This window comes from Lissotriton vulgaris, chromosome 11 (assembly GCF_964263255.1).
Source record: "Lissotriton vulgaris chromosome 11, aLisVul1.2, whole genome shotgun sequence".
Classification (NCBI taxonomy): Eukaryota; Metazoa; Chordata; class Amphibia; order Caudata; family Salamandridae; genus Lissotriton; species Lissotriton vulgaris.
Window position 1 is genome coordinate 798897277 of NC_141699.1, and position 24940 is coordinate 798922216.

At 43.2% G+C, this 24940-nt stretch overlaps 1 protein-coding gene across 1 annotated transcript in view; it reads right to left on the bottom strand.

Moving 5' to 3' along the window:
* Window positions 1-24940, bottom strand: part of LOC147683516 (alpha-1,4-N-acetylglucosaminyltransferase-like) — a 427778-nt gene that overhangs the window by 344209 nt on the left and 58629 nt on the right. Inside the window, exon 2 of the mRNA XM_086943922.1 lies at window positions 4241-4324. The gene's annotated coding sequence lies outside the window, so the exon portion shown is untranslated. The remainder of the gene's footprint in view (window positions 1-4240; window positions 4325-24940) is intronic.

The following is a 24940-nucleotide window of genomic DNA, read 5'->3' on the forward strand; positions in this document are numbered from 1 at the left end:
GAAATTTATTGAAAAAAAATATAGGTTTCACGCCTGATATAGTTAGGAATTAGCATTTAAAAAACCTTGCAAATTCACTGAAAAAAACCATAGGTTTCAGGCCTTATATAGTTAGGAATTAGCATTTAAAAAACCTTGCAAATTCACTTAAAAAAACATAGGTTTCAGGCCTTATATAGTATTATAGTTAGGAATTAGCATTTAAAAAAACCTTGCAAATTCACTTAAAAAATCATAGGTTTCAGGCCTTATATAGTTAGGAACTAGCATTTTAAAAACCTTGCAAATTCACTTAAAAAACCATAGGTTTCAGGCCTTATATAGTTAGGAATTAGCATTTAAAAAACCATTGAAATTGCTCCTATATAGTTAGTTGTACTAACTATATTTCGCGCACCGCAATCCACTGCTGATGATTTCACATAATACATCATTCATGACATGGTCAGTGACATCACTGATGACATCACTGATGACATCTCAAATGACATCACAACATCACTGATGACATCTCATTTGACATCACTGATCACATCACTGATGATATCATTCATGAGATAATACGATACACCTCCTCACACTCTAATATAACCTTTGATACACCCAGTGTTAAATACAGACTACCATTCTTGAAACCATTGACACACCAATACCAGTTACTACATACGCACTCATTGATTCCTAGGTCTACACACACATTCACTCATTCACCCATAGAATCACTCATACATACAGTCACTCATCAATACAACACTATCATATGCACTCATACACTTATACTGACACTCACACACTGCCACTCATCCATGGAGTTACTCACACACCTAGTCAGTTATGCAAAGAATCAATCACACTTCCATTTCCTCAACTATACAGTTATACACACAACACCTTACTTATTCAAACATATACTAACACATACTTACTCTCTTATGCAATCACTAATACAAGTACACAATGATCCATACACCCACTCGCACATTCACTGGCTCTCATGTATAGTCATTTATATATGCCAACTCTCACATGCACTGTGTTTTACATATGTACTTACTTGGACATGTAGCACTGAGATATCCATTCACTCACCAACACACCTATGCACACAGTCAACCGCCCATATAGCTGTTTCCACATGCACTCTTGAACTCAAACAACTAGTGAATCAACTGCTCATACATCTATGCACAAAGTCACACACCTCCCAGCCAACCACACACACACTCAGTCTCCCATTCAAATACTTGGGCAACCAATCAATAACCCATATAGCCACTCATATAGCTACTGATCAACACATGCAGCAGCTTACACAACAACAGACATACTGATGCACACATTCAGACAGTTTAGTCACTAACCCATGCACTTAGTAAGACACATTTAATCACTCACTCATACAGTCAGTCACGCACCTACTAAATCCTTCATCCAGACACTTATACATCCACTCATTCTTCAATATGTAAAACATATTTAAACTTTACAGAAACACACAGTCACTGGACGAAGTCATCAGTGATGTCATTAGTGATGTTAATGAGATGTCATCAGTGATGTCATCAGTGATGTCATCAGTGATGTCACTGACCATGTCATGAATGATGTAATAATTGTGTGACATCATCAGCAGTGGATTGCGGGTGCGTGAAATATAGTTAGTACAACTAACTATATAGGAGCAATTTCAATGGTTTTTTAAATGCTAATTCCTAACTATATAAGGCATGAAACCTATGGTTTTTTAGGTGAATATATGTATATATACGTAAATGCAAATGTCCTCGGCGGGGGGAGCAAACAGCAAGCTGGTGCTGGTGGCAGGGGAAGGACAATCCTGCAAAATTATGTCCGAGCAAGAACAATAAATTACGCCGCACTCTTCCTGAGTAGTTTGAAAAGCAGGTTTATTGACCCATTTCCATCTCGCACTCCTACGCATTTCGAACTTTACAGTTCCTGTTCACGGTAGCTTTACCTTTTACTTTGGTGCCGGTGGACGAATCTTCGTAAAATTCTCAAAGAAGATGGCCTGCTCCGCTCCTTTCCGGAAAGTTTCGGGGTGATTTATCAAGTGGGGGCCGGGAAAAAAGGGGGGTCCGAAACGTGTTTTCCCCATGCAATTTTCCTTAGGGACCTTTAAGTGAGACTACAGCCGAACTGCTGAATGGAATTACACCAAATTTGACAAAAAGGTAGAGTTTTTTTCGCAGATTACGCTTTTAGTTAAAGGGTGTAAATCTATTCAGTAGTTCCTTAGAAAATCAAAAGTAAATTCATAAATATATTTGTGAAGTTGTACCGTACGCGTACCGTCCGAGGACAGTACGCGTACCATCACGAGCACGAGCTGCATGCTAATTGGCTGTAAACTGTCTGTCAACACTCCAAACCAGGAAGTGTTGGAAGCCATCTTGTGCCTCGGTAGAACCAATTGAGAACAAAAGGGGCTAGGTCCGTGAACACGCAGTGGGGGCTAGACCTTATCTTGAATCGCAAAAACACACAGTGCCCACACCACGATTACTCAATCAATGTTTTAAAAGGGTAAGAAACCAATTTATTGTAACCTCCCTTAGACAGCATTATTCTGTGTCCATTATTTTATACTTTTTGTATTTTCAAAAAATTGTAACAGAACAAAGGACAATAAATTCAAATATTTACAAGACTAAATACACGTTGTACATTCATCAAAGACAAACATTATTTACACAATAGAAAACATTTCTGCATCAAGCATTAATTCACAAACAACAAATATTACATTCAAAACATGAGAAAAACAAAGTTTGAGGGGGAATATAAGCAACTTAATGACTTATAAGCATTTGAATACTGGACCAGCCGGTCCTAGTACATTTAAAGATGGCAATTTATTCCACCCAAACCCCAGCCCCAGGGACCACCACCCGGGGGCTTTAACATTATGCATGCGGGGGGCTCACGGCCCCCCCGCAGCCCCGGGGACCGCCACCCCCGGGGCTTCTTTAAAAAAAAAAAAATTAAACCTGTGTGGTGGGACTCAAGTCCTCCCACACGCCCCGGGGACAGCCACCTCCCCGGGGCACTAATATTCATAATAGGGAGTCTGTGACGGGCCCCCTAGCCCTGGGGACCACCATCGCTATGAGCTTTTAAAAGTTGGGAGGGGAGCTGCACGGCCCCCCTACTGGAGCCTTTTGGTGGCCCTGGGAACCACCACCCCCCAGGGCCGGCTCCTGCAGTGTCCCAGGGTGCCTACCCCCGGGACACTGTAGTTTGCTATGGTAGGGCGGGAGCCTCGCATTTCCCGCCCTACCATAGCAAACTGCTTTCCTATTTGCTCTCTCTTTCAAATAGGAAAGCATATTGCTTTTCGTCAGGAGGAGCAGCATGTAAGCTACTCTCTTTGACGAAAAGCAATGCCGGCTCCCAAAGGACGCGGGGAGCCGGCTGGGACCGTGGGGGCATTGGGGCTCCTGCCACGGTCCCCGACGTTTTATATAAGGCCCGGGGGATGGGGTTCTCAGGGATAATAACATTTAGTGATAGGGGCTATTTATTTTTATGGCAAATTACCAGTACGCGTACCAAGCGCCGCTGTACGACTTATGGTGTGAGGTTCCTAAGTCGTCCCGTACGCGTACGTAAGCAAGAAAAATATTTTTCAAAAATGTATCAAGTTTATGTGTTTAGATGTTGGGTGGCTCTAAAAAGAGCCCTTGTGTTTATTGGGAGATTTTAGTACCTACACAAGTAAGTACCAATGCAGAGTCTAAAGTTCAAGTGGAAGACTCTGTTCCCCTCATCTGTAAAATGTACACCATCTCTCCTATAGATACCATTCATATTGAAACACAGATTGTTGTTGTAAATGGACCCCATTCTATAGTCTCAGAGAAAAGCAGAAGCAGATTTATTCACGTGTTTCCTATCTTTCTCAATCTGTTTATAAAATTGATTGGACCAGTTCCATTTCTGCCTCTGGCATATATGAGAATAGATAAAGGTAGTTTGGGGGAAAAGTGACATCAGTTCTGTAAAGGTGTCCTTCATAAACATTTCCAGACCCACCTTGGTCAAAGTGCCTAGGTCATTGCCACCACAGTGCACAATTATGAGATCAGGGTGTTGGAGATGCAAAAAGGATTTCACCAATGGCATCAATTGGTGCCACTTTAACCCTCTCTGTCCAATCCATTTAATGGCTACATTTGGTAAACCTAAGACTTTGTGATTTCCTTTCTGTTCTGCGTACCTTTGGCTCCAGAAAATATAGCTGTGTCCCAAAATCCACACTCTAAACATCTTGAGGAGAGGTCTGGATGCACTCAGATGGTTTCTGTAAATGAAGTGGTAGTTTGATAAGTAAGATTTTTCAAAAATTGTGAATAACATGCATTTTTGAAAAAAAAAAAGAAATGATTGGTTGTTTGAGAACATTCTACACTGAAAACTAGGGTGCATGTTTCAGTTTTTTGGAATCCTGATTTTTTATTGGTTAACAAAAACAGATACAAAAGAATGTTACATAAGACTAGCTGGCATATTGACAAGTCAAGCACACTTGGTGTTTTAATTTGCAACAATGTATGATGAACCTTTGACATGTGTTCTCAGTTAGGTGTTTCATGAAGTATTTCTATGGTAAATAGCAGAAGGCAGAATGGGGTAGGGTAGAAAGTTATGTCATTTGGAAAGGGTTCAAATGTTCAAGTAATAGAAATGTGTGTTTGCTTTTGAATTGAGGGTCCCCATGGCGATACATTTTTTACGAGAGATTTCTTCTTGAAGATTGCCCTGATTGGCACACTAAGGAGAGCACATATCGACTTTATTTCACTGATTTTGAAGTCCAGAAATGATAAAGAGAAGAAAGTGTTCTTGACCACATATTTACAGCGAAAATACCAATCAACTTCATTTTATTGATTCTGAAGTCCTGATACAATAAGGAGAAGATAACGGTTTTGACCACATTTATACAGTGAAAACATTTTCCGCTGCTTGCAAGTAAATTGCTCTTTAGAAAATGATCATTCTATCGCTCATCTTGGACCATTTCCTTTTGAGTTCCACTGGGTTGGACTGATCCGGCTGCTTGTAATACTTAAGACTCGAAGACAAATTTTATAAGCCTTGAAAAAGTCGCAAAAAAATGTATGGCGACGAAACACGTGTCGGCTGTGGCTAGACCTGTGCCATTGGTTGTACCTGTACCTACATGAAAACTGAATAACATCTGCAATGAAGATTAACTGCTGAACAGAATATATTTTGTGAAAACATTTTTGTATTAAATACTTTTTGCTGGTTGGGATCAATCAGTAGTGTACTGAATTGTGGCTGTGCTCTGTCTATGTTTCTTTAATTTGGGACCGTGGGGGCATTGGGACTCCCCCCACGGTCCCCAATGTTTTATATGAGCCCCGGTGGATGGGGTCCCTGGGAATAATAAAAATTAGTGATAGGGGCTAATTTTTTTTACGGTAAACTTCCAGTACGCGTACCAAGCGCGGCCATACGATATATAATGTGAGGTTCCTAAGTCGTCCCGTACGCATACCTAAGCAAGAAAAAGAAAAATATTTTTCAGATATTTATCAAGTTTATGTGTTTAGAGGTTGGTTGGTTCTAACAAGAGCCTTTCTCTTTATTGGTACTTATAAGTATCTTTTGCAGAGTCTAAACTTGTTGAGGAGGAATGTTTTACAGTGTGCTGAACTTTTGACCTCTGTGGACAGTTGACTTTTGCATGATCTGTTGGGGGGAGGGTTCAAAGTTATGTCAGTTGGAAAGGATTCAAATGTTCAACCAATAGAAATGTGTGTTTGGTTTTGAATTAATGTGTGAAGCAATGTGATTTGTTATTAACATGTATATATTTGTAAATTGAGAGGGAAAGTGTGCCATTTTCTGGTTTTGCTGCAATTACTGAAGTAGAGAGATTCTGTATAGGAATATCTGCTGTGTGAGTGACATTCGTCTTAATCTACAAATCAATTTGAAAGGTGAGCTGATAACTTGTAAGGGAATGTATGTGGTGCATTTTGTTTTTAGTAAGAGTAATGTGTTTATCCTTCTAAAGTGTGTAGAATCACATTCTGAGCTTGTTTTCATTTGGATAACTATTGTGATCAAATCATTTGGTAAGTTAATGTGCTTAGTGAGTCAGCTTTGTGCAGTAAAGTGCAGTACTAAAAAATGTAGAATGTGTGCAGTCACTTTTTCAGTTGTAGAATAGTTAATAGTAATGCTTGTTTAGAATTAGGCTTGTGTTTTAAATCTACAATATTCCAGTCAGTATACATACACTACTGTAAACTCTCTGGGATATTTTTACCAGCCTCTTGTGGGTCTTTGTGCTGCCATTGCGTTACTTTTTTGATACAATGTTCGCACAAATAATGCAGCAAATTGTTTATGTATTTGCAAAATGACTCATGGTTGTACAGTAAAATGCAGTAATTCAATTTCTGTAATGTGTGCAGTCATATTAGCCCTTCAATAGTAATTAATTGTTTTTTTTGTCTATGATCAGACTTGTGGTTTACATCTACAATTTCCCAGTCAGTATACATACACTGCTGCATACTCTCTGGGGCAGATTTACAAGGCCCTTGTGCCTCTTTGTTGTTGTATTGTGTCAGTCTTTTGATGCAATGTTGGCACAAATAAAGCATCAATTTGCTTATGTAGTTGCAAAATGAGTCAGGGTTGACCACTTAAGTGTAGTAGTTATATACATGGAATGTGTGCAGTCACTTAACTGTTTCTAGACTAGTAAATGTGTTTTGGTATGTGTTTTGGTAAAATGCAAGGTGTAATATTTTTTGTCTAGAGTCACACTGTACGTCTGTGTGCATTTAGGAATTGTTCTGAGAGAAGCATTTTTGTATGTTTTGTGTTTACAGATACATATGTGCTTATAAAACTATCTTTTTCTAGTTTTGATTGAATTAAAAATGGTTATTGGTTTTGTATTTGCAAAATGACTCATGGTTGTACAGTAAAATGTAATAATTATATTTCTGTAATGTGTGCAGTGTTATTAGTCCTTCAAGAGTAATTAATAGTGTTGTTTGTATAGAATCAGACATGTGTTCTAAATCTACAGCTTCCCAGTCAGTATACATACACTGTTTCATAAACTCTGGGGCAGATTTACAACTCCCCCTTCTTCTTTTTGTAGTTCTATTGTGTCACTTTTTTGATGTAATGTTGGCAAAAAAATGCAGCAAATTGCTTATGTATTTGCAAAATGAGTCAGGGCTGTCCACTGAAATGTAGTAGTTATATACATGGAATGTGTGCAGTCACTTAACCGTTTCTAGACTAGTAAATGTGTTTTGGTAAAATGCAGGGTCTTATATTTTTTGTCTAGAATCACGGTGTGCGTCTGTGTGCATTTAGCAATTATACTCGCCCCTTTTTCCACATTCTACCCCCTTTCTCCTCAAACTCCCCCTCTTTCCTCACACACACCTCTCTCTCCTTTTCTGTCCCTTCTCTCCTCATACTCCCACCTCTCTCCTCAAACTCCCTCCTCTCTCCTCATACTCTCTACTCTACTCATACTCCCCCTCTCCCCTGATACTCCCCCGTCTCCTCATACTCCCCCTCTCCTCATATTTCCCCCTTTCCTCATACTCCCCCCTCTCTCCTCATACCCCCTTCACTCCTCATACTCCCCCATCGCCTCATACTCTTCCTTCTCTCCTCATAGGACCCCCTCTCTCCTCATACACTCCCTCTCTTCTTATACTCCCTTTTTGTCCACATTCTCCCCCCTCTCTTCTCATACTCTTCCTTCTCTTCTCATACACACCCCTCTCTCCCAATACTCCTCTTTTCTCCTCTTACTCTCCCCTCTTTTCACATACCCCCTCTCCTCATACTCCTCCTCTCTCTCCTCAGACTCCCCCCTCTCTCCTCACATTCCCCCTCTCTCTCCTTATACTCCCTCCTCTCTCCTGATGTTCCTCTCTCTCTCCTCATACCCCCCCTCTCCTCATACTTCCCTCTCTCTCCTTTTACTCTTCCCTCTCTCTTCATACTCCCTTTCTGCTCATATTCCCCCTCTCCTCATACTCCCCCTCTCTGTCCTCATACTCCCCCCTCTCTCCTCATATTCCCCCTCTCTCCTCATTCTCCCCCTCTCTCCTCATACTCCCCCGTCCTCATACTTCCTCCTCTCTCCTCTTACTCCTCCCTCTCTCCTCATACCCCCCTCAATCCTCATACTTAACAATCTCTTCATACTCCTCTCTCTCTCCTCATAATCCCCCTCTCTCCTCATACTCACCCCTCTCCTTATACTCTCCCTCTCCCATCATACTACCCCCTCTCCTCATATTCCCTCTCTCCTCATACTCCCCCTCTCCCTTCATACTCCCCCTCTCTTCAGATTCCCTCTTTTCCTCATACTCCCCCCTCTCCTCATATTCCCCCCTCTCTCATACCTCTTACTGTCTCCTCATACTACCCCCTCTCTCCTTATATATCCCCTCTCTCCTTATAGTCCTCTTTTCTCCACATTCTTCCCCCTCTCTCCTCATACTCACTCCTCTCTCCTCATACACACTCCTCTCTCCTTATACTCCCCCTTTCTCCTCATACTTGCCCCTCTTTCCACATACTCCCCCCTGTCTTCTCATACTTCTCTCTCCTCACACTCCCCCTCGCTCCTCACACTCTCCCTCTCTCTCCTTATACTCCCCCCTCTCTCCTGATAGTCGCCCTCTTTCCTCATTCTCACCTCTCTCTCCTCATACTCCCCCCTGTCCTCATACACCCCCTTCTCTCCTCTTACTCCTCCCTCTCTCCTCATACTCCCCCTTCTCGTCATATTCCCCCTGTCCTCATACTCCCCCTCTCTGTCTTCATACTCCCCCCTCTCTCCTCAGCATGCCTTCTTGGAAACACTCTGCCACCCTGTCTCCATCCCTGTTTATGGCCAACACCAACTGAGTGTCGTCGGCATAGGAGGTAAGACCCATCCCGTGAGATTTTATAACTCTAGCTAAGTTCGACACATAGATGTTAAAAAGTGTCGGACTTAGGGATGAGCCTTGAGGAACTCCACAAGGAAGGGTTAGCTCAGCCGATCGAAATGGCCCCAGGCTAACTGCCTGCGTTCTCTCTGACAGGAAAGAAGCCAGCAGATCTTTGGCTCTGTGTTGGATGCCCATCGCTGAGACACGGTCGATCAAGATAGCATGATCTACCGTGTCAAAAGCCTTATACTCCCCCTCTCTCCTTACACTCCTCCTCTCTCTCCTTATACTCTTCCTTCTCTCCTCATACTCCTACCTCTCTCCTCATACTTACCCTTCCGCCCTCATACTCTCTACTCTCCTCATACTCCCCTTCTCCCTTCATACTCCTCTGTCTCCTCATTTCTCCCCCCTCTCCTGATATTTCCCCCTCTCCTCATACTCCCCCTCTCTCCTCATACCCCCTTCTCTCCTCATACTCCCACCTCTCTCCTCATACTCCCCCTTCCCTCCTCATACTCTCTACTCTCCTCATACTCCCCTTCTCCCTTCATACTCCTCTGTCTCCTCATACTCCCCCTCTCCTGATATTTCCCCCTCTCCTCATACTCCCCCTCTCTCCTCATACCCCCTTCTCTCCTCATACTCCCACCTCTCTCCTCATACTCCCCCTCTCTTCTTATACTCTCCCCTCTCCTCAAACTCACCCTCTCCCCTCATACTCCCCATCTCCTCATACTCCCCTCTCGTCATATTCCCCCTCTCTCCTCATACCCCCTTCATTCCTCATATTCTTCACCTCCTCATACTCCTCCCTCACTCCTCATAGTACTCCCTCTCTCCTCATACACCCCATCTCTCCTTATACTCACCTTTTCTCCAAATTCCCTCCATCTCTTCTCATACTCTCCCTTCTTTCCTCATACACACCTCTCTCTCATTATACTCCTCTTTTCTCCTCATACTTGCCCCTCTTTCCACATACACCCCCTCTCTCTTCATACTCCTCCTCTCTCTCTCATAACCCCTCTCTCCTCACACTCCCCCTTTCTCTCCTTATACTCCCTCCTCTCTACTGATATTCCCCACTTTCTCCTCATACTCCCTCCTCTTCTCATACTTCCCCCTCTCCTCTTACTCTTCCCTCTATCCTCATACTCCCCGTTCTCCTCATATTCCCCCCTCTCCTCACACTCCCCCTCTCTTCCTCATACTCCCCCCTTTCTCCTCATATTCCCTCTCTCTCCTCATTCTCCCCCTCTCTCCTCATACTACCCCCTGTCCTCATACTCCCTCCCCTCTCCTCTTAGTCATCCCTCTCTCCTCATACGTTCCCCTCTCCTCATACTCCGCCCTCTCCTCATACTCCCCCCTTTCTACTCATACCCCATCTCTCCTCATACTCTCCCCATCTCCTCATACTCCCTCCCCTCTCCGCATAATCCCCCCTCTCTCTTCATTCTCCCTCCTCTCCTCATACTCCCTCCATCTCCTCATACTCTTCCCTCTTTCCTCATACTATCCCCTCTCTCCTCATACACCACCTCTCTCCTTATACTCCCCCCTCTCTCTATATTCTCCCCACTCTCTCCTCATACTCCAACCTCTTTCCTCATACACACCCCTCTCTCCATATACACCGTCTCTCCTTATACTCCACTCTCTCTCCTCATTCCCCCACCTCTCTTTTCATATTCTCCCCTCTCTCCTCATACTCCTCCTCTGTCCTCATACACTGAAGCACTTATAAATTCAGTCAGGCACTCTCCTTACAGAAGTGTAATCATTTAGTCAGTACCCAAGTACTGATGCAGTGAAGTAGTCCTTAGCAGATGAACTGCTTCAATCGCTTATCCAGTATATATGCATTCTTCTATCCATGTGCACTCTTGTGTTTCACATCTTCAATTCTCCATTCCGTATCCATATACTTCCATCAAACACTCTGTGACTGTTCTTGCACTATTGTAGTGACTAAGTATGGGCGCAAAATCCGCTCCGCTCGCGAAATTTGTGAATTTTCGGCAATTTCGCTATCCGCAAATCTCGCGAAATTGCCGAAAAATTTGCGAATTCGCGAGAGGGTGGATTTTTTTTTTGGCCCACGGGAAGCTCAGTTAAGGCAGGTGCTCGAGTTGAAGCTAACTTTGTAACCATTTTAAAATGGCGCCGGCAAGCTGCCAGAGTGCTTGCTTGCTCCATTCTAAAACGGTTAAAAAGTTAGCTTCAACTCGGGCACCTGCCTTAACTCTGTGTGTGCTTCCTCTGGGCCAAAAATTATACCTCAACAGGAAGCACTTAAATAAAGCAGGTGCCTAAGTTGAAGCTCAAATTCAGTAACGTTTTGATCAGCCCAAAACATTAGTGAGCACGGTCGAGGCTGGGCAAGTGTGCTTTAACCCCATATCTGCCTTAAAAAATTATCTGTAATACCTGAGGGAGGTCTTTGCATCTCTGAGTTTCTCGAGCGCAATCCCTGCCGTTCCTGTGACCAGGAGGCTGCTTTCTCCTCACCTGCTGCCCTGCTCGCTCTCTGACCCTTTATACACGAGGCATGTTGACACGCATAGAGGCCCCGCACCACACACTAGCGGTATCAAATGCCTTCCCGCCCTTTGTCAACTATGATGGACAGCTCACTCAAGGGACCCCGGCGCCTTTTGGCGCTGTTGCAAAGTTACAGGCACACATGGTCAGTGGAGACAAATCTTCTGGCTCTTTACGCAGCTGCAGTGTAGGAAAAGCAATATACATTTACCCAACGAGGTAGCACTTACTGATTAGCCAGTAGAAAGTACACCAGTTGAGTAGATGGAAATCTCAAAAAAATCCACGATTTTGCAGGAAAATCCACAAATTTGCGGACTTTTTTGCGAATTCATACGAATTTGCGGACCGCAGATCCACAAAATTCGCCCATACTTAGTAGTGACCCATTTAGCAATCTGTGATAATTTTTTCAGTGCACTAACACTCAAGCACTTATAAATTCAGTCAGGCACTCTCCTTACAGAACTGTAATCATTTAGTCAGTACCCAAGTAAGCATGAGCGAATTTTGCGGATCTCGCGTTCGCGAATTTTGCGGATTTGCGGATTCGCAATCCGCAAAATCCGCGAATTCCCGCGAATTTGCGGATTTTTTTTTTTTGTGTTCGCCCGTGTTTCTGCCAGTTCGCGAGGGTTTTGTACACTTTCGCAAATTGCGAACTTACCTGTCGGGTCGCAAGTTTCGCGAACTTGTTGTTTCTACGTGTCCAGCCTGTTTGGGACACTCTTCTTCATCACTGCCACTCTCTGTCACCACTGCCACTCTCTGACTACTCATGCCACCCTCTGGCCCACCCATGCCACCCTCTGTTTCATCACCACACCCTCTGGTTGTCCAGTGTACATTATTTTCGGCAAAGCAAAGCACACCTTCCCTGCCTCAAGTGACCTGAATTAATTTGGGGCTGATTAATGTGTCACAGAATATTTTTTTAGCTGGCACCTGCTTCCTTAGTGCGCCCTGATTAGTGATCTTTTGCACTTGCTAAGTGCTTTCATTGTTGCAAAATTAGTTACAACACCTGCCCTGCCCCAACTGACAATAATGAATTAGGGGCTGATTAATGGATTTTAACTTCCAGCCTGGCTCCTGCTTGTCTCCCTTAGCTGTAATTCAGGACCTTTGTGGCATATGTGTAACTATTCTGAGGTTCAGAGCAGGGTCACATAATAGTTTCAACTGGCAACTGAACTCTGGAGGGGCCCCTCAGGAAGCACTACAGGAAATGGCTACTAATGATGAGCCTGAACTTTTGAACCTGGTAAGTAGTTACTTTCAGTTTTGCTAAGATCGTATTTCTGCAATTTTGCACTTATTCGCGGGGCGCGAACTCACGCGAACTCACGCGAACAGTGCGAGCAGTGCGAGCAAAATCCGCTGCTCGCGGATTTGCGGATTTTGCGGGAGATTCGCGAATCTCGCGGATTGCGGATTTCCCGAAAATCCGCAAAATCCGCGAGCGGAACGGATTTTCCGCCCATGCCTATACCCAAGTACTGATGCAGTGAAGTAGGCCTTAGGACATGAACTGGTTCAAATCCCTATCCAGTATGTATGCCTTCTATTATCCATCTGCATACTTGTGTTTCACATCTTCAATTCTCCATTCTGTATTTGTATCCTTCCACCAAACACTCTGTGACTGTTCTTGCAGGACTGTAGTGACCCATTTAGCAGTCTGTGATAATCCATTCACTGCAGTAATACTCAGGCCTTAGGATATGAACTGCTTTAAACCCCTATCCAGTATATATGATTCTCCTATCCACCTGCACACTTGTGTTTCACATATTTAATTCTCCATTCTGTATTGTTATCCTTCCACCAAACACTCTGTTCTTGCACTATTGTAGTGACCAATTTAGCAGTCTGTGATAATTCTTTTACTGCACTAATACTCAAGCACTTATAAATTCAGTCAGGCACTCTTCTTACAGAATGGAAATCACTTAGTGAGTACCGAAGTACTGATGCAGTGCAGTAGGCCTTTGGCCATGGACTGTTTCATACCCATATCCAGTATATATGTATTCTTCTATGATCACTCTGTGACGGTTCTTGCAGGACTGTAGTGACCAATTTAGCAGTCTGTGGTAATCCATTCACTGCACTAATACTGAAGCACTTATAAATTCAGTCAGGCAATCTCCTTACATAACTGTAAATATTTAGTCAGTACCCAAATACTGATGCAATGAAATAGGCCTTAGGACATGAACTGCTTCAAACACCTATTCAGTATATATTCATTTTTCTATCCACCTGCACACTTGTGTTTCACATTTTCAATTCTCCATTCTGTATCCTTATACTTCTACCAAACACTCTGTGACTATACTTGCACAACTGTAGTGGCCCATTTAGCAGTCTGTGATAATCGTTTCACTGCAGTAACACTCAAGCACTTATAATTTCAGGCAGGCACTCTCCTTACAGAACTGTAATCATTCAGTCAGTACACAAGTACTCATGCAGCAAAGTAGGCCATAGGGCATGGACTGCTTCAAACCCCTATAGACTATGCATGCAGTCTTCTATGCACCTTGAAACTTGTCTTTTATACCTTGAATTCCCCAGTCTGTATCCTTACACTTCCAGCAAACACTCTGTCACTGCTGTTGCAGTATTGTACTGAGCCATTCATCAGTATGTGTTTATCTATGCACTGTGCTAAAACTGAAGCTCTTATATATTCAGTTAGACACTCTCCTTGCAGAACTTTAATCATCTAGTCAGTACCTAAGTAGTCATGGAGCAAAGTAGGCCTTAGGGCATGGACTGCCCTAAACCCCTATACACTATGCATGCAGTATTCTATGCACCTGTAAACCTGTCTTTATACCTTCAATTCCGTAGTATGTATCCTTCCACTTCCACCAAACACTCTGTCATTGCTGTTGCTCTATTGTAGTGACTCATTGAGCAGTTTGTACTAATCCATTCACTATCCATACTCATGTGGTAAAGTACACGTTAGGAGAAGGACTGCTTCAAACCCGTGTGCTGTATGCATGCACTCTTCTATCCACGTGTACATTTCTCTTTTATACCTACAGTTTCGCTGTTATAGTATGTGTTTCAGCTTTGACTGTTCTAGTGATGCATTTAGTAGCATCTACTAATCCATTCACTGCTGAAAATTCCAACTACTGATACATTCATTAAGGTACTCTTCTTCCAGATGTAGTTCTTAAAAGTTTTATGCAATATGTATGCACTTCTGTTATCAGTTACACAGATGTTTTTTATACTTAGTAATTTTACATTGTATTTATTTAGTAATAGAATAGTATATTTCATATATTTATTTTTAAAATGTTATATATATATTTTATAACAGATTCTATTTATCAACACTAAAAGAAATGTATCATGCCTTCAACAAGTGAAAAGAGGAAACAACATAATAAAGCTTATTATTTAAAGAGAAATCATCCACAAGATTTACCTGAACAACAATGTGTGAACAAAAAGAAAAAAATTGGTAAGACAACGAAGGATTTTTTAAAGAAGTTATCAAACACTAGGAGTAGTGTGGAAAATGTGAAAAATACAAATGGTGTATCTGCAACCAAAAAGAAAAACAAGGGAAAAACAAAAATTAAGGGAAATCATCTTCTAAACAAACACTGTATAGTAAAAGGAGGAAGAATCAATTTCAGGAAATTAGAAAAAGAATATTTTATAATAGAGTTGTTTTAACTACGCTACGGAAGTCGCCACAACCTCCGTCCGTCCCTCCGAGGTGGTCCCGAAGTCCTGAAGACGTCATTGCACCACTTGAAGGAGAAGGGACCTCTGCTCCGACCGCCTCAACCCGCGAGGAACAAGGTAATCTTGGCCCCCTGCCCCCCGTCCCGCTATAGCAATGAGTTTGCCCCCTGACTGAGTTACGGCGACCCGCCTGACCTCCACCTCTCCCAGTGTTTCATGATTCGCCTTCCACCAACCAAGGAAAGGGATAGAGGTGCTACTTTGGGATCAGAATAGGATCAAATGATGTCCGGACCTTTCCCGACCCCTCTCCGGTCTCCGATCTTCACCCGTGCATTCCCTTGTTGCACTGCTGCCTGCTTCCGAATGCTCTCCTCCCTCTACACAGACCTCCCCCCCGCTGCAGCCGCCAACCTCGCGGTTTCTACTGAGGCCCCGGGGAGTTGAATGTCGGCGTCTTCCAACTGATCACCACGTCTCGTGCAGCTCGCGGGCTGATGCGAACATCCTGCAGTCACCCCAATTTCACTTTGTGCGCACAATGCAGTCACTTCAACATCGTGCGCTCTGATCCAACGAAATCCAATCAAATATCAATGATAATTCTAAATTTACTGGTGTTTTGGTTGTAATCAACCTAACCTGATGCAAAATGGCAGCCCCTGAACAGCGCTCATAGAAAGAGGACTGCTCCTCGAAACAAACATGGTCCCCTCACTGGACGCAAACCAGGCTTGTCCTCAAACAGCTTTCACACACAGAGGACTGCAGAAACCCGGGCTGCAGTAACAGAAAGAGGTCTGCAAAATCACTATCTACTGTAACAGAAAGAGGACTACTCTTTTCTTCAATATTTTTGGCAGTCATCTTGAAGTGGCACTAACACAGTCTGCAGTAACAGAAAGAGGACTACAAAATCACTATCTACTGTAACAGAAAGAGGACTACTCTTCCTTCAATCTTTGGGGTGACCATCTTGAAGTGGCACTAACCCAGTCTGCAGTAACAGAACGAGGACTGCACAACCCCTATCTACTGAAACAGCAAGTGGTCTACTCATTCTTCAACCTTTGGGGCGGCCATCTTGAAGTGGCACAGACTGACTGTAGTAACCTACAACATCCAAGCCAATCCGTTATCCCCTTCAAGCACAATTTTCCTAATTTGATTATGGCCATAATGTCTGCTGCTCACTGATCCAGGTCTCCACGAGTGTGCCCATCCCAAGCCATCATGGTTGGTCCTGGTCTAACTGCCTATGGGACAAATGCTTACACACTGGCCTACCCCCCAAACCTCCCAAAAACCGCCACAAAAGCCTTCAAACACCTCACCCTGAAAAACCATCCAGAGACACTGATCGCGGACCTACGTTTCTGTGCGGACATAGGAACCATCACCAATGACCTTGTTTTTTTCTCCACAAGAATCCTCGCTTGACGCAATACCTTTTCACAATTCCTTAATGTACGCTCTCCAGGATCGTTCCCTATGGCACTAAGCTCACAATAGTGTCATCAACAACCCTTCGAGATGACCTCACCATCACCCTCTACAAAAGCGGCATTGTACTGATCCAAGCCTCAACAAAAAACCTTGACAAATTCTCAGATCTTTTATCACTCTCCGAAGCCATGTGCATGACAATGGGACCCCGACCAACACCCGGCCTGACTTTACTCCAACCCGCTTGCCCAATTTAGAACACCCTAATCCCCTCACTACTCCTACCAAACTCTCTAACGCTATGGACCAGAGACCATACCTCCAAGTGAGTCCACCTCTCCACGCTTCCCACTCAGAATTCACAGCTTCCATCACAGCTCACCTAAACCCCATCAGGCCATTACAACCACCCGAGTGAAATAAACACTGGACCTTGGGTCCCCTCCCTCCTTGCTCCCCATTCGGTCTCCAAGACCATTACGTCATCAGCGACTAGGGCTGTGGCAGGTCAAGCCAGCCCCGCTAGCACTCAAGCTACCCCTTCTATGACTCTAAACACAGCCCGCTCTTGCCCTCTAACCCCGTCCCCCTGAGTGACTCCTGCTGTAGCAGGTCATGCCAGCCCCGCTAACACTCAAGCCACCCCTTCCACGACTCCTAGCACAGTCCACCTGTACCCTCCAACCCCCCCCGCAGACATCCACTCTTTGCACTCCAGAGCCTCCAAAATAATTCAGAGCCTCCACTCCTCCATCCTCGATTCTACAAACCTCCTCCACCTGGCCGAACTCTCCTTCGCAAACCTCATGCCTCAGCTGTCTTCCCTTCCAATCCCAGAGCTTCCCAAACGCCCTCTACCGACAGCCTCGAGGCATCTTCGCCCTCGCAAGCACACTAGCTGCCTATCTGAAGAGGAAACCCTTGACCTTGCCCTCTCCTACAACCTTTCCCTCACCACAACAAATCCACTAGACCTCACTGAAAAGGAAATGCAGGATTTTCTTATGGACCATAACGCAACCCCTACCTCTCCTTGTCTACTGGACATGAGTGCCACACACCCCATCTGCACGGTCGCCATCGACCCATACAGATCAGCCCCACTCTGTAATAGAAGGGTGCTCAGAAGCAACCTTGCACCAGTGCCCATGTCCGTCCTGACCCCGCCACCACTCCCCTCCCTGCTATGATGGGTCTCTTAATCAACTACCGTTCTTCAGTGACGCATGCAGCTGATGTCGCTGCCCTCATTCTGAACAACAACTCCGACATAGCCATTCTAACAGAATCATGGCTTAATGATGCTTCATCCCCATGCCTTGACCTCTTAATCCTCCCCAACTTTAACATAGCCAGGCTAGACAGACCACGTAACAAAAAAGGTGGCGGAATCGCCTGCATCCATCGCTCTAACCTCCTTGTCACTGAGCTTCTGACGGATACCACTGATTCCTGCGAATATCTAGCCCTCTCAGTCTGCAGTAACACCATCCACTTATGTAACCTATACATCTTTTACCACCCCCCAGGCACTAACGAACCTTTCACTGACTACCTCATGAAAGTTATCACGGCTAAGAACTCCCCAAACACCAAGGACATTTTCCTCGGTGACTTCAACCTGCACTGGAATAACCTTAAGGATCCCCATGTCAGCGCCAATAAAGACCTCCTGGCCGACCTAGCCCTGACCCATGCTTTTCCTCATCCAACCCACTCAAAAGCGGCCACTCTAGACTGGATCATCTCTAAGGAGACAACCGTCAAGCTCATATCGATTGACTTCAGCGACTGGTCTGACCACCATGCCATTGCCTTCCTGCTACCTAGCACCCGCAAGACAAGGACACCACAACCGGTGCTCCCAAAATGCTGGGTCAGAGACACCAAAAACCTAGATCCGCTGCAAATCTGACCTCCCCCCCACATCACTTCGGTCAGTGACCTCAATGATCACTACTCTGCTACAACGTCGATCATCTTGGATGACCTAGCCCCTCTTCAACTAAAAAGAATTCAAGTCAGAGATAGAAATCCATGGTTCACTGGTTCCCTCAATGACGAGAGAAGATCCCTATGGCAATATGAAAGAATCTGGAGACAGCACCCCTCGGCAGATCACCTGAAACTTCTCGCCAGGCCAGAAACACTTACAACAAGAACATTGTCAACTCAAAAAAAGAATTCTTCAGAGCGGAAAAAGGAAATGCCCAAAACCGACATTGCAAACTCTTTGAGATGGTCAAACTCCAATCGAATAAACTGTCCAAAACAGCGGAAGAAACCCCCAAGTCTCTCCTCTCCTCTGAGGATTTCTCATCATTTTTCGCAAACAAAATCAAAACTTTAGATTTCGAACTCAAGGCCGCCTCTTTCCCCCCTCCGAACTTTGACCTTCCGCACCCTCCATCCCTGCTGCCATGGTCCTCTCTGAAGAACCTAGCCCACTGGTCCAAATTTGCACCCTATGATGAAGTCGCTGTCGCAAAAATCCATTCCTCCCTGAAACCCAACAACCATTTCAACAACCCGCTATCTTTAAACTTTCTCGCGACCGTTGCCAAATCCATCATTCCTAGCTGCAGTGCGATAATCAACGCCTCTCTCCGGCAGGGATCAATACCGGCCTCGCTGAAAGCAGGCCAAGTCCTACCCTTTCTGAAAAAGCCGTCGCTGGACCCAGCCTCCCCAGACAACTTTAGACCAATTTCCAACATTCCGCTCCTGGCTAAAGTGCTGGAAATGTGTGTACAAATACAGCTAAGTCACCACATCAACAACTTCCATCTACTCGATGACTGCCAATCCGGCTTCCGACCGGGACACAGCATTGAAACCACCATGCTCCACATTGTTGATGACGCTCTTCAAGCCCTTGACCAAGACAAAACCTGTCTCCCAATCCTCCTTGGTCTATCATCGGCCTTCGACACGGTCAACCATGAGATGCTACTCAAACGCCTCAAACTGAGGATGGGATTAGATGGCACAGTCCTAGACTGGTTTAGCTCCTATCTCCATAACCGATCTCAGAGATTTCTAATCAATGGCGAACTGTCTGCTCCCTTCATGGTCACGGTGGGAGTCCCTCAAGGATCAACGTTGTCCCCCACCCTTTTCAGTCTCTATCTGGAACCCCTTGCTGAAGTCTTGCGCACTGCAAATATCTCCTTCCATATGTACGCTGATGACACTCAGATCTACATAAAAATCTCATCTCTTGCGGAGATCCTCACCCTGAATGAGGCCCTGAAGCTGACTGTCAGATGGCTCTCCTCAAATCAACTCAACTCAATGCTAAGAAAACTGAGTTCCTTCTAATCTCCCCGCCCAAGAGCAACCCTGAGATCATGACATAGATTAAAGCTATCACAGCCTTAAATTGCTCCCCGACCATTGTGGATTTGGCCAAATCTCTGGGAATTACCCTGGATTATAACCAAAACATGCGAGACCACATCAATGCAATGGCCAAGTCTGCCAGATTCCACCTGAGCTATCTATGGAAATTGAAATCCTTTCTGGACGCTCCCGACCTAAAACTCGCAGTCCAATCATTAGTTATCTCTCGGCTGGAATATGGTTGCTCCACCCTCTCTGGCTTACCCAACATCTCACTGGCACCCTTAAAAGCCTGCCTCAACGCAGCGGCCAGACTACTTACAGGCTCTAGAAAATTTGATGACATCACCCCTCACTTGAAAGCGTTGAACTGGCTTCCCTTTGAGGCTAGGATTCACCTCAAGCTGGCATACATCACGCACCAGGCCTTACACTCTAAGTCCCCTGCGTATCTTGCACAGAAGCTTGTGATATCCGGAGCAAACAGAAACTCATGATCGGCTAATGCCCTCCTACTCCGGCCTGCACGCTTTAGGAAAATAAAAACCTACAATCGGGCTTTTTGCCGGGACTGCACCAAGAATATGGAACTCCCTCCCTCCCGACATCAGAAGAATCCCCTCCCTGGCACGCTTCAAAAAAGAGGCCAAATCCTTCCTCATGAGCAATTTCCTTGGCTAACCTGTCCCACAGCCACCTGAGAGACTATTGCCTTATCCTGCGACCTTGTACATTACTCATACGATTCCTGCCTCTTGTCTCTGTAAATTGTCCTGTTGTATAGTTTATCCTATCCCCCAATGTACAGTACTCGTATGATATCCTGCTCACCTATGACCCCTTGACTGTGTAAGCTCTCTGATGTACAGATCTCCTGCATTTTGTATTGACCTGCCTTTTATATTACTCTATGAATCTGTAAAGCGCTCTGATACCCTCACGGGTCAAGTTCGTGCTCTATAAAACCTTAAAATAAAATAAAATTTGAAGAAGGAAATGAAGAAATGTAAAAGAAAAACAGCATTTTATAAGAAGAAGAAAAGTATAGAAAATATAGATGAGAAGGCTTTTGAATTGAAAAACAAGTTGTTTATTTTAGTAATCAATAGAATTCGATCACTAGATAAGCCAATCCCTTTAATGAAGGCCAAAAGGTAAGTGGAGAAGAGTAATTAACAGACCTCATTTTTCTGATTTTTTTTGGGTGAATGGAAACATAGTTCAAGGTCTGAGCCTTTTTTTAATGAAGAGAGTTATTTTCAGAGTAATGATCTGTTGAATGCATTTGACACTAGTGGTCGAGCTTATGAGGTTAGAAATGGTTGTCCTATTGAGGAAGAGAAAATTGTTCCTAGAAATGCAGAAGAGGTGTTAGCTGATGACGTTTTAGGGATACGTCCTAAAGCTCCAGTGTACACTTGGAATTGCAGTAGTATTTGTAGTGTATGGCAGGAATCTATTGATTTTTTACGTAATTTCTTACTTAACTATACTAAGAAAAGTGTTAAACAAAAGATTAAGATGTTGCAAGGACTAGACCATTGTAGAGTGAGAGAAAATACTGGTTTGTAAGGTCATTCTCGTGCTTGTTTTTCTAAAAAGTATGTAGAAGTGTTTTTCACAATTTCAGGATGTTAGCAGTACATCATACTCAAATGAGGAAATTAGTCAGAACATTGTATTATGCAAAATGTCCAGCACTAATGTTAAAAAAGTTGAACAGTGCTCTTTTGCGTGGATCTGTATCAGATGTAATGAACTTTTGTGAAGAAATTCAGGTTAGTTACTTTGGTCCTGAGGAAGACAGTGCAGAAACTGATACATTAATAGAAGAGAATGTACAACATTTTGTACAGAAAATTTTGAGCAAGAAATTACGAAGTTTAAGGTATTTCAGGTGAAAGGCCAAATGATTCTTGTATTCGTTGCCGACGAACTCATTATAAAAATCAGACCAGGACTGTTGATCTGTATTTAACCCCTTCACTGCGGCGGCTATTCCGCCGCAGTGCTAAGGGGGCGGGGCGGAAATGCGACGGGCGCATGCTGGTGACGAAAGCGCTCCGTCAACAGCGTCTGTTGCGCTGTGCTTATGACGGAGCGGTTCCGTCATGGCCCCGCCCGCTCAATAGAACGCCCAGCGCAGGCGCGGAATCCGCGCCGCGCAGGAGGGTCAGGCAGGCCATGACGGAACCGCTCGTCATCAGCACAGCGCCACCGCGGCTGATGACTGAGTTGTTCCGTCATCAGCAGGGGAGGGGTTAAAAAGTGAAAAAGAAAAATAATAAGTGGAAGGAATTTGCAACTTATTTGTTGGTAGAGAATTGTTACGATTTGGATTCTGATCAGCGTATTTGTAAATATTGTTATAACAAATTAGACCAGAACAAAATGCTTGCCAGAGCTGTGCATAAAAATCTTGAGTTGATACATATTCCTTCTAAATTGATGGATTTAAATACTTATGAGTCTATTCTTATTCAATGTGTGCATCCATTTCAGGCTATTGTTCGCATGGATCCTAAGACTGGGAAATTGTCTCCTTCAGATTTACAGAGAGGATTAAAGGGAAGAGTTGTATATTTGCCTCTAGAGTTGAAGAAAAATATTGAAACAATTGGTATAGAAAATGTAGAAGATGAACCATTAGTTATTATTGTTAATGGCGTTCTTCCTAAGAGTAAGACAATCTGGCAAGAATTAGTGGATGTTAGGAAAGTGAAAAAGGCAATGTTGTATCTGGTAAAAAATAATCAGTACTATAAAAATGTGTATGTGGGAGAAGAAGAAATAACTGCAGAAGAAGATAGTGACTCGTCAACTGGACAAATTGAAAAAGTCGATGTGTACAGAACTGAAGAAATCTACGAACATTACAGTGTTCATCCACTTCATTCCAAAGAAGTGATGGGGAATACTATTGGGTTATTTCAAATGAAAGAAGTACAGGGAAGTCCCAATAGTGTATGGGAAGAAAGCTTTGGAAGCTCGTTGTTTCCCTCAGTTGTTTTCCAACAGGAATAGGAGGACGATATGATGAACGACCTGTGCAGATTCCTGCATCTGAATACCGGACATCAAGATTGTATGCAGAAGATCCAAGATTTTGACAATGTATTCCGTATTTGTTTAATCTTTTGTTTGAGAGTGACTTGTCTGGACTTTCTTATGCAGTCCACCATATATTGAAAACAGGTGTACATCTGCAAAATGTTTCGGCAAAGGAATTTATGGATAAAGTACAGCAGAAAGATAATGTTTTGGAATCTCAGCTGATTAATCTCATGGCATGTCAGCGTGGTACTAATGTATTTATTGAATGTGATTTATATGTGTACTTTTATGATTTTAATTAATCGAATAAAGTGATTTGACTTTGAGTACTGGTACCGTCGTCATGGAGAACTTAATTGTATGCTAAGGAACTTAAGAACTCCTACATGGTCCTTACTCTAAGCTGTGCTGAATATGCTTGGGATGATTTACTTCAATTTCTTCGAGAGGCAAATCCAAATATAGTAAATTTTGAATACAATACACCTGGAGAATTGTGCTCTTTGGATCCAGTTAATGTATGCAGATATTTAAATCATAGATTTGAAGCCATGATGTCTTTTATCACCAATAAAAAAAATCCTCCTCTTGGAGATGTTCTCGATTTCTTTTGGATAAGGGTATATCAAGCGAGATTTGTTCTTCACATACATATGCTAATATGGATCAAAGATGCCCCCAAATTTGGAACAGATTCGGATGATACTGTGTTGTCTTTTATTGAAGAATATGCTACATGTGCTATACCCAAAAGCAAAGAAGAAAAGGACTTAACCCAACATGTCTTATGATTCCAAAGCCATCGGTGTGGAAAGTACTGTTGTCGAAAGTACAAATCTAAGGACAAATTCTACACCAAATGTCGTTTTTGATTTCCACGTCCTGTAATATCGAAAGGAAGAGTGAACAGTTTTATGTCATCTTTGCGACATACTATCACAAGAAAGTCTAAAAAAATACCTACAACTTAAGAAAAAAAGAAGAGTCAAAATACATAAATGTCTACAACCCAGTTATTTTGTCCATTTGGAATGCTAACATGGATATTCAATACGTTGTGGACAATTCCATTGCTGTTGCTCGATATGAAACATCCTACATAACTAAATCAGAAAAGACGGAATTGAAGGAAATGTGGGAAGAGATTTCCCACGAGAAGAGTCTAAGTAAGATATAATATTGTTACAGTTTGAAGATGTTATCTCATCGAGAAATTGGAGCGTATGAATGCTCGGATCGCTTATCATCTGCAAGTCTATACACCAAATCTAGAAGAATCATTTGGTTGAGTCTAGGTCTTCCTGCAACACGAAATCGAGTACTTAAATCTGTACAAGAAATTGAATATTTAGCTTAAAAAGAGCCAGAAAGTACAGATATTGTGAAAACAAATATGTTGGATACCTATTATCGAAATAGAAATCATCATCTTGAGAACATTTGTCTCTATGAAGTGCTGCAGAACAATATTTTTAAACGGGATATTACAGAAAATATCAATAATGGTATATATGCTGTGATTGGTTCTGAAGGATGTTTGGTGAAACAAAGAAAATGACATTTGATTTATCACCGTAAGCTTAGTTGTGAAACTCCTGACAAAAGGGAATTTTACTATTTAGCTCTTTTGCAATTCTTCAAGCCGTGGCGTTCAGAATTGGAATTACTTGGAGATTTTGAGAGCTATGAAGATTTGTTCAACACAACTAAAGATACTATACAATGTTCTGTTTTTGCTAATTATGTGAAAATGTTGAACCACAAAATTGAGCAAGAAGCAACAATTGCAGCTGAGATTGTTAGAGACAGTTCTCAAGACAGTCAAACTTCTGCCATGTTGAGTGAGGATCCACTAG